This window comes from Cucurbita moschata, unplaced genomic scaffold (genome assembly GCF_002738365.1).
Source record: "Cucurbita moschata cultivar Rifu unplaced genomic scaffold, Cmos_1.0 Cmo_Scf00014, whole genome shotgun sequence".
Lineage (NCBI taxonomy): Eukaryota > Viridiplantae > Streptophyta > Magnoliopsida > Cucurbitales > Cucurbitaceae > Cucurbita > Cucurbita moschata.
Genome location: NW_019268530.1, coordinates 3,668,977 through 3,679,212, shown reverse-complemented (window position 1 = coordinate 3,679,212; position 10,236 = coordinate 3,668,977). Strand labels below are relative to the sequence as shown.

Sequence of the window (10,236 nt, the reverse complement as noted above, 5' to 3'; positions counted from 1 at the left end):
TCCCCCCCCCCCCCCACTTCACTTCTCTTTTCGTGGGAAACAAACAGAAAAACACAGATAAATATCACTGGCTTCTCTCTATCTCTAGCTCTTATATATATGTATATATAAATACACTGCTAGTTCAAATCAAGCCTTTAAAAGCCATACTGCTAAGCACAGGTAGCTTCTTAGCTTTCTCTTTTGAGGGGCTTGGAAATTTTTGAGTCTGATGATTGGCCTTTTATACCCAAATTTGGTGGGGTTCCATTTCTGGGATCTTTATTATTTTCTTTTTCTTTTCTTTTATGGTTTTCAGACAGAGATATATTGTGTGGTTTATGTGTTATAAGTTTTGCCATTTTTTGATGTTAATTATAATTTACATTATTACAACGTTAGGATAACCTCAGCCTCACGCCATGGAGCACGCCCATAAGAATATGTTCTGGTATGTGCCTCTTATTCATTGGTTTATAAATTTTAACCTTTTTTCTTTAAATTTTGTGTCGTACGGATATTAATTTTGATTAAAATCCTTCTATTCTCTCTCGTGTGGATGTAATGTAAACTAGTTATAAGAATCTAATCATGGGTTTAAAAGAATGTTCCTTTTAAATATATATATATATATATATATATATATATATGAAAAGAGGTTTTTGGCGATGGTGTTTTGGATCGGTCCCTCGTTTGTCGCCACTTGCCGGCTTGGAAAAAAGGAAAAAAAAAAAGGAAAAATCAATTAATCTCACTCCCCATCTTGGCCTAAAATTTTAGTGCATCATTTTTGTATAAACCATAGTGCTTGTGGATTATATCATTTGAAGTCTTTAATTAATCACCCTTTTGTTAATTAGGTAAATATCATTTTCGAAGCTTTTTACTCCGTTAATATATTGTATTTTTATCTATATACAGGTTATCTAAAACTATCCTTATTAGATAATGATTCGGATTGTGGGGGTGTCATTTAGGATCTACAACTCAATTTTAGTATATATTTAGTATATATTTTGAAAAATCATGAATCAATTGAACTCATGGGTTAAGTTGATCAGGTTCTTCAGGTTATCGAGCTATTTTAATACCTCGACGAGTGTTTTATTTATATAGTATTAACGACAGTAAGTTAAGTTTTTTCCCCTTATAATATTGAATCTCATTTAAGTTGTTTATAATTGAGAGATTTATGAATGAGGGAGAAGTCCCTTTCTTCCATTTGTTTGTATGTATGAACATGGGTGTGAGGCATTAGGTGGTCCTCTCTCTGCCTCTTTCTCCCTCCTTTTATACACAATAAAATTAGATTCGAAAATGAAAGTGAAGCCCACTAAAACCCCCCATGCCCATAGCTTTCTTTCTTTCTTCTTATATTTATATATAATTTTGTGGTAAATGTGGATACAATATATAATCCTCTTTGTAGGGCTTTTAGAGCGTGCACATATCTTTTGATTTTAAAGCGCATGTGACAAACAAGTCTCATAGAATCCATTATGTTCTAATCAAACTTCAAAACCCCATTATTTATATTCATTTTCATACGTGGATCTCCATTAACATCGTATCGAATCGACAAAAATCTAAAAGTTTCACTTAAATTATATGGGTAACCCGTATGTTCAAGTTGTCATGATTTTGTATCGGTGAAATTTTGCTCGAATTAAAGTTTTTTGAGTATGATTGTGACAACCCTGTTCTTTATATGGGTAACTCTCTCAAACCATAAGGATTATTACAAATAATTAACCCATAAGTTCGAGTTGTGATGACTTTGAATTAATCAGATTTTGCTCAAATAAAAAAAATTTAGAGTATGATTGTGACAACCCAATTCTTTATATTTTTTAGACTTTTCCGTATAGATATTTTTAATTCGAATTCGATTTATATACTTAGATTTTGAAAGATTGGTAGGGCTAATAATTTTTGTTCTAAAAATCTCTCATGAATGCTAAGAAAATGTTATATATTGGTTGGAGCAAAAAGATGTATTGAATTGTCTCATTCTTACTATGAACCTATAGCTGCCATACCATTATTCCTCAAGGTCAACTAATGAGTTGTAATAGATCAAAATAATTTGTGTACCTCTTTGGTTGGATCATTTACAATAAGATCAGCTTTGGCCTATCCATTCGTTTTATCGTTTGATATCTACTCTTATCCACAAATGTAAGTCAGTTGGTTTTATTCAACTTTTGAGAAAATGATCGAGTTCATGTCAATCTAAACACAACCCAACTAGTTAAGACATATACACTTGATTAAGAAATTAAAAGTTCGATTTATTTAAAAAGAAAAAAAGGCCGGGTTTTGATAACGCATTTTGATGACAGCAGACTTGCGATTGTGCGGCACTCACTTCCCAGCAACAAGTGAATTAAGCTTATTTGTTCTTGCGTCGCATACGGCCAAGCGACGTATGCTCGAGCCTCTGGCCCCAGTTCAAGAAAAAAGTTTTAGAAAACGGGGGCAGACAGATTTCAAAAGAGAGTTTTGAAAATAAGATTTGAGAAATTAAAATTTGTATTATATAGGAATGTAAGCAAAAGGCAACAACAATGGGTTACTGCATATAACTATCGGGTAGAGAAGTTGACAACTAGTCATATTCCCCTATAATACATTTTGGGGTATTTTTGTCCCGGTGGGTGTAGACGTGATTCTGGTGAACGGTCATACACCCCCGTATTGACCCGATATGAAATGGTAAAAATCTATCTAAGATGAAAGCATGAAACCATAGATAACGCGCCTTGGACAAGCATAACCGTGACATCCTCCCCACTCAATTGGTTGACGTCCCTGTCAACCAACTCGAACAAGCAAGACTGGGACATCTGTCATGCAGCCATAAGCAACATGCTTTGGACAAACATGACCGTGACATCCGACGTTGTTTTATGCATCAAAATTAGATTTGGGTTTAGGTCGTTATTATTCAATTTTGGTTAATAGGTTTTAATTAAACCTATTAATAGATGTTAATTATTTAGGGCACAAAATGAAAATTTCTACATTGACTTTAGATAAGTGTGTAACAAAAGGTTAATCTCTTAAGGCTTAATTACCTCTTTTATCCCAAGTGGTTGACAAAATGTTAATTAAACCCTTAAGACTTCAATATCAAAGTCTCATTCTTATTATGACCTTGTCCCTCAAATTTATCTTTCTAAGTTGACTCCTTTCGATAATGACATGTTTTTAGGATAAACTCTAATCCAACTAAATCTTCGGTAGGATAACAAATTATCTTTCCGATCCCACACATATATTTATACACGTGTCATCACTAAAACTATATATTAAATGACAAAAATGTATTTCATTATAATAATATCAACATGAATATAGCTCAACTGATACAAAAATACATCTCCACTCATCAAGGATGAAATCAGTTGATTATATCTAACGTACCCTGTCTCTCTCTAAATTTTTAAAATGAAAATTCTGTATCGAATTTAAAATATGTTTAAGGTAGCAAAATTTCTTGTTGGGTAAGTTTCGACCCGCACAAAAAGCGTAACGATTTGGGCACGTTCTCAAAGAGAGGCTCGGTGAAATAGACATGTCTGTGAAGATGCGGACTACCTGCACCTAGACAAAAAGACCCTATGAAGCTTCACTGTTCTCTAGGATTGGCTTTGGGCCTTTCCTGCGCAGCTTAAGTGGAGGGTAAAGAAGGTTCCCTTCTGGGGGGCCCGAGCCATTAGTGAGATACTACTATGGAAGAGTTAGAATTTTAACTTTGTGTCCGATCGATAAAATATATCAAATTTTAAATAATTATAATTGTTGTACAACAACCAACTCTATGTGTATTATTTGAATAGCTAAAATTAAAAAGTTATTTTAGTGGGGCTTGCATATCAAATATGTATGATTGGTACATTATCTTAAAAATAAAAATAAAAATAAATAAAACTATAGTAACAAACACTAAAATAAGAAAGGTAACTCACTGAATTAATGAATTTAAAATTAATCATTTCACTTTAAATAAATATAAATAAAAAATAAAAAATAAAAAAAATAAAAAAAGACACACTTAAGAAGCAGCCACTCACTAACCCATCACAATCAATCCTTTTCCCAACTTTTTCATCTTTTTTTTTTTCTTTTTCCAATTGTCGGCCAAAATATTTTATTTCTTCTTTTTTTTTTTTAATAAATAAATAAAAATTAATAGTTTAAGCCTTTTAAAATTAAAAATTAAAAATTAAAAATCTCACACTGGACCAGTGGAAATCTAACATTGATCACTTTCGAATGAACCATCCTTTTTTTTGGTCTTCCTTTATTTATTTATTTTTTCCTTTTTCTTTTTCAAGTTCCACAAACTCCATTCATCAATCTTCTCATAATTACTTGGAAAGAGGCAGGAACCCCAATATCGCGCCCTATTCACCAATTACAAACTCACTCTCTCTCTCTCTCTCTCTCCATCTCCACGAGTCGGTTCGATGGCTCAACTCTAACTCCACCACCAAAAAGTGTCGAGAGATTCATTTCTCTCTTCCTTCTTTGCTTACCTATCAAAATAATACTAAAAGATCACCTTATTCGTGACTTTCTCTTTACAAAACAAAAGGAAAGAATTGAACTTAGCTTTTAGAGTCTCAAAACTAACCGATTTTTTGTGGTCGGCAGTTTTTGAGAGGTTTCGCATGTGACATTCTCAACTCTCCAACTTTCAATTTCATTTCTAAGTAGTTCCTAAAATTTGAAATCAACTACTAAATTCCATAAACTCAAAATTAGTAGGTAAACCTTAAACCCTAAATTAATCCAAAAACTCTAAACCCTAAATTAGTCTGTAAATCCTAAACCCTAAATCAGTCTGTAAACCCTAAACCTTAAAACTCTAAATGAGTCCATAAATCTTAAACCCTAAACCTTAAATTAGTTCATAAATCCTAAACCTTAAACTCTAAATTAGTCTGTAAACCCTAAACCCTAAATTATTCCATAAACTCTAAGTCCTAAATTAGTCTCCAAACCCTAAACCCTAAATTATTCCATAAACTCTAAATCCTAAATTAGTCTCCAAACCCTAAACCTTAAATTATTCCATAAACTCTAAACCCTAAATTAATCTATAAACCCTAAACCCTAAATCAGTCTATAAACCCTAAACCTTAAACTCTAAATTAGTCCGTAAACCCTAAATTAATCTATAAACCCTAAACCCTAAATCAGTCTATAAACCCTAAACCTTAAATTCTAAATTAGTCCGTAAACCCTAAATTATTTCATAAACTCTAAACCCTAAACCCTAAATCAGTCGATAAACCCTAAACCTTAAACTCTAAATTAGCCTGTAAATTCTAAACCCTAAACCCTAAACCCTAAATTAGTCTCTAAACCCTAAACCCTAAATTATTCCATAAACTCTAAACCCTAAATTAGTCCGTAAACCCTAAATCAATCCATAAACCTTAAACTTTAAACTCTAAATTAGTCTGTAAATCCTAAGCCCTAAACCCTAAACTTTACCTCCACCATGAAAGAGCGTCGAGAGATTCATCTTCCTCTTTCTTTTTTCCCTATCAGAATAATACTAAACAGACACATTATTCAGACCCATTAGACTTCGAAATTCAAATTTTAGAGATAAAACATGGAAAGTAAAGAAAAATAAGTTTAAAAAAGTAAAATAAAAAAGAAATTGTGTTAGGAAAAAAATTCATTGCATGCATTATGGTGTGTCCCATATGCGATGGGAAGAGTTTATGGTTTTTGGAGAACGCACTTAGAATTGTTTTTGGAATGAGTTGGTTGTTTGGGGCCCATTTACAAATCCCACATCTGTGAAGGGCTTCATAGCAAATATAAATAAATTAATTAATTAATTAAAAAAAAAAAAGGATCTTTCTCTCTGGTACCAAACAAAGGTCTTATGATTTTGTTTGGACCAATTTTAATTTGAGAGATCACTTTCATAATCATTTGATGTGTTGTCTAATTCCTATCCCAAACCCTCCGTGGATGCCACCATCTCCCTCTTTTATGCTTTTCTTTAATCCCGTTTCCCGATACGAACACCCCAAACCCACCGCTAATAGATATTATCCACTTCGACCCGTTACGTATCGTCGTCAGCTTCACGGTTTTAAAACGTGTCTGCTAGGGAAAGGTTTCCACAACCTTGTAAGAAATAGGAGAATGTTTGCTGAAACCACCCCACCTAACTGGTACGTGAAAGTTCTCTGTTTATAATCAAATAAATTACAACGATATGAAAATAGTAATAAATAAAAAGAACAAGATACCTATGGTAAAAAGGCAAATATCTAGATATTTGACTATAATAAAATATCGAACTCTAATTTAGTACTAAATATCTTTAACAAAATGTTTCGTTTCCCACTTCAACTGATGTTGGATCTCACAATAATGGAGGTCACTTACTTAGTATTTCTTAAAATACATACTCAAGCCATGTACTACTTTTATATTTCAGATATAGATAAAGCGTCCCTGCACGAATGACGGTGAATGCTGAAATGACCACGAAAGTTAAAATAAGATAGTAGTATGCATTGTTTTTAGTTAATAGTTTCATGGGTGGTTTTCATCTTCGTACTTAAAAGATTATGGTCTTATTTTTATTTATTGATTTAAACTAGACGTATAAATTTATGGCTTCGTTTGAAACGTTTTATTTAGATTTCGGCATGTATTGACGTCTCTGATTGAGACAAGAAAACTAGAGGCGTTACAGTTGTCCTTGTCTTGTACTTTGTTGCATGAAAAAAAATTAATTTCATTTTGATCCCTAAATTTTCATATTTGTTCCATTTAGCCTCTAAACTTGGTAAATATCTATTTTAGTCCCTAAATTATTAAAAAAATAATAATTTTTATTTTTACCCTTAATTATAACAAATTAATAACATAACTGTGAGTATGCAAAATAATATTAAAATAATTAATGTTTAAAGATTGATTTAAACATTATAAAAATTTGGAGGCTAAAATGGTCATTTTCAACACTTAAGAACTAAAAATAGAATGATCCAAATTTGAAAAAGAATTTAAATTAATAATTAATTAATTTGACTTTTAAATGGATTATTATATCTAAATACTCTTTTTTTTTTCTGGTTCGATTCTAGTAAGATAATTTTTTAAAGAAAAAATTATAGAATAATTAAAATTATCTTTGCCACAAATCATGAACTTAAAAATATTTAAAATAATAAAATACTGAAAAGGATTTGAATCTAATCTATAAAGAGGCCATATTTATTAGATACGTATTTAGATCCACATTTTATAATTAATTATTTCAATAATATTATTCTTATTTTTCAAAAAATAATATATTAATTTCAACCTTTATATATTTTTATTTTCCTTTTGACCTCATTATTATTATTTTTTAAAAAACATAACTTATATCCCAACTAATAATATTATTTCATACGCGTGCAAATTTATTTAGATTTTTTTTAAAAAAATATAATACACACGTGTAAGAATTCATGTATAATAATTTTTAAATAGAAGGCCCGAATCGCTTAATTTAATTTAAAAATGATAATATAAAGAGTATTCGATACCGACAATAATTGTGGTCTTTATTAAAAATAAATAAATAAAGGGCTAGGTGTCATTTGAGGGAATTAAGGCAAAAAAGAAAAGACCAAAGTTTTTATGTTTTTTTAGGGAACAAAACACTGTGTGTCTGTGGTCCAAAAATATTAAAAATTAAAAATTATAATTATAGGAAAAAAAAAAAAAAAAATAATAATAATAATAAAGAAAATATTGAATGGATGATACATAGATTGTGTCTGCCACTTATACTAAGTTAAATGGACAGAAGGCTTAGAATTTTATAAAGTAATTTTGGAAAGCTGCAAATATGGAATAATATTTATTTATTAATATTAATATTTATATTTATTTATATATTTATATTTATATGTGGATTGGGAGAAAGGAGATGGGATAAGGTACCCTTGACATACTTTACAATATCAGAGGCTAAATGCCCTTAAATTTTATCCAAATTATTATTTTTCACTTTTTTTTTTTTTTTGTTTGTCACGTCGAACTAATCTCGACCATTCAATATTGAACAAAAATCATAGGACTTGTCTTTCATCGAGATCTTTGTCGGGCATTTCACTACTTCCCTACAAATTAGTGAGGATTGTGAATTTGAAGATCCGAGCCATGTGTATGAGTTATGCCAATTTTAAAAAATATTAATATTAAATACCGTCCATTCATTATGTGCGATATGTCAATTGTAGATAATTGTGCACGTGTATTGGAATCGTGCGTCTCGACATATCTTACGTACTTATAAATAACAATGTCAACTTTTTGTGTCCTTTAACGTCAAATCCTTTTAATCTTGTCTATCTTCCTCTTTTTTTTTTTATGTAATATTCTTTCGAGTTCTTTTAATACTTTAGGATTAAGATTTAATAATTAATATTTTTTTTCGGAACATTATCTATTATATTAAAATTTTAAGGTTATTAGGGTAATATTTAATAATATGTGGTCTGACGTGCGAAAGAATTGTGTTCAATCAAAAATCTAAATATATGAATAATGTTGGATGTTTTTTTTATTGGTAATACTATTAATAAGATATTCTATTTAATGAATTTGTGTAAGACTGGACCACGAAATATGTAATATCTTTTATAAATCTAGTGATTTAAAAGATTAATATTTTCCTTGTTAATCATATGTTGACTCGATTTTAATCTTAAATGGGTTATGAATGAACTAAGTAAAAGATTTCAAATCTAGATTTAAAATATAAAAATATAAAAATTTTAATTTTAAAGAAGATATTCAAATTTTTAACTTTATATAAATAAAATTATTTTTTACATTTATCTATATTTAATTCAATTTACAACTGTTTAAAAATATTTATAATTTTTAAATTTTATGATGGGCTATATTGAACGATCTGCTTTGCTTGCATGAATTGGGCTTCAAGCCCAGTACCAATAATAAAAAATACAAAAAGAAAGAAAAAAAAACTAACATTATAATTTAAAATAATGCTCTCCGCCTGCCTGGTGGGGGCGGCTCCTCCGTTGTGGGTAAACGAATCCCTTAGATATGATACAAAATGGATCTTGTTCTATCGTTGATCAGAGATTTCTCTATGAACAATACGAATCGGAGTTTGAAGAAGGGGAAGGAGAAGGAGTCCTCGACGCTCTCCTTCGGAGTTAGAACTCAAAACCTCCCACTTACTAAACAGGTGCTCTAACCAACTGAGTTATGAGAGCAAGATGAAAAATCAAATAGAAACACGCCAAACGAACAAACACCCTATCTCAAGTCTTGATACCATAGTTCAAGTCTTTTCGGTATGATCTGTCATCACTCGCATGGTTCTTAAAAAAATGTATTGAAAGCCATCCAACATAAAATTGTTTCAAACAACTATGATGAGCTAACAAAAAGAAGTGCACTTTGTTGTTTACGAAATATTCAATTTTTATAAGTATAATCCTATCATCGACATCGCCAATTCATTCATGTATCGCTACTTTATTCGAGACGTCACAATATTATTTTTGTTTTTTTTTTCATTTTTAATTTAGAATACTGCGAAAAGAGATTTATTGATTTATTTCCATTTGTTAAATGAGGCAAGAGACGGAGATTACCTACTTATATATTTTTACTTATTTATTGAATAAATATGTAACAGCCCAAGCCTAAGCCCACGGCTAGCAATGAGCTTTCTCCCAAGATTTTTAAAGGTAGGTTTGGGAGTGGAGCTATCTTTGCTGAGAAGTAGGATGATGTTGTTGGGTCGTCACAGCTTGGAAGTTGGACCCTACGTCCCCTTTTGTTGCCTTGAAGTTGTTGAGGAACAAGGTGGATAAGAACATAGAAGACTGATATCAATTTTCAATATTTTTCGGTATAGCTCCGCTCCTGGCATGGATGCAAGAAAAATGGATAGCGATCAATAGATAAGAATCGGAGGGCATAGTATAAAATGGAACTAGATGGATGCTTGCATTATTGGTCAAGGTGATAGGGGAGAAAGTCGTAGCCACAATTTGGAACATCATGAAGCAATCGATTTTTCTCGTGAGCGTTAAAAAAACTTTGAGAGAAAGTAAAAAAGAAGACAACATCTACCAGTGGTGGACTCAGATCCGTACCAGTGGTGGACTCAGATCCGTACCAGTGTTGAATACTATATTATAATATTAAAATTTGAATTTTTAAAAAATGGCGTGGAATATTTTA

The 10,236-nt window shown here is 30.8% G+C and overlaps 1 protein-coding gene across 2 annotated transcripts in view; it reads right to left on the bottom strand.

Annotated features, from left to right (window-relative positions):
• Window positions 1-199, bottom strand: part of LOC111452087 (probable N-acetyltransferase HLS1) — a 2,653-nt gene extending 2,454 nt beyond the window's left edge. For both annotated transcript variants that reach the window (XM_023092626.1, XM_023092627.1), the window contains exon 1: window positions 16-199. The gene's annotated coding sequence lies outside the window, so the exon portion shown is untranslated. The remainder of the gene's footprint in view (window positions 1-15) is intronic.
• Window positions 200-10,236: the final 10,037 nt, after the last annotated feature.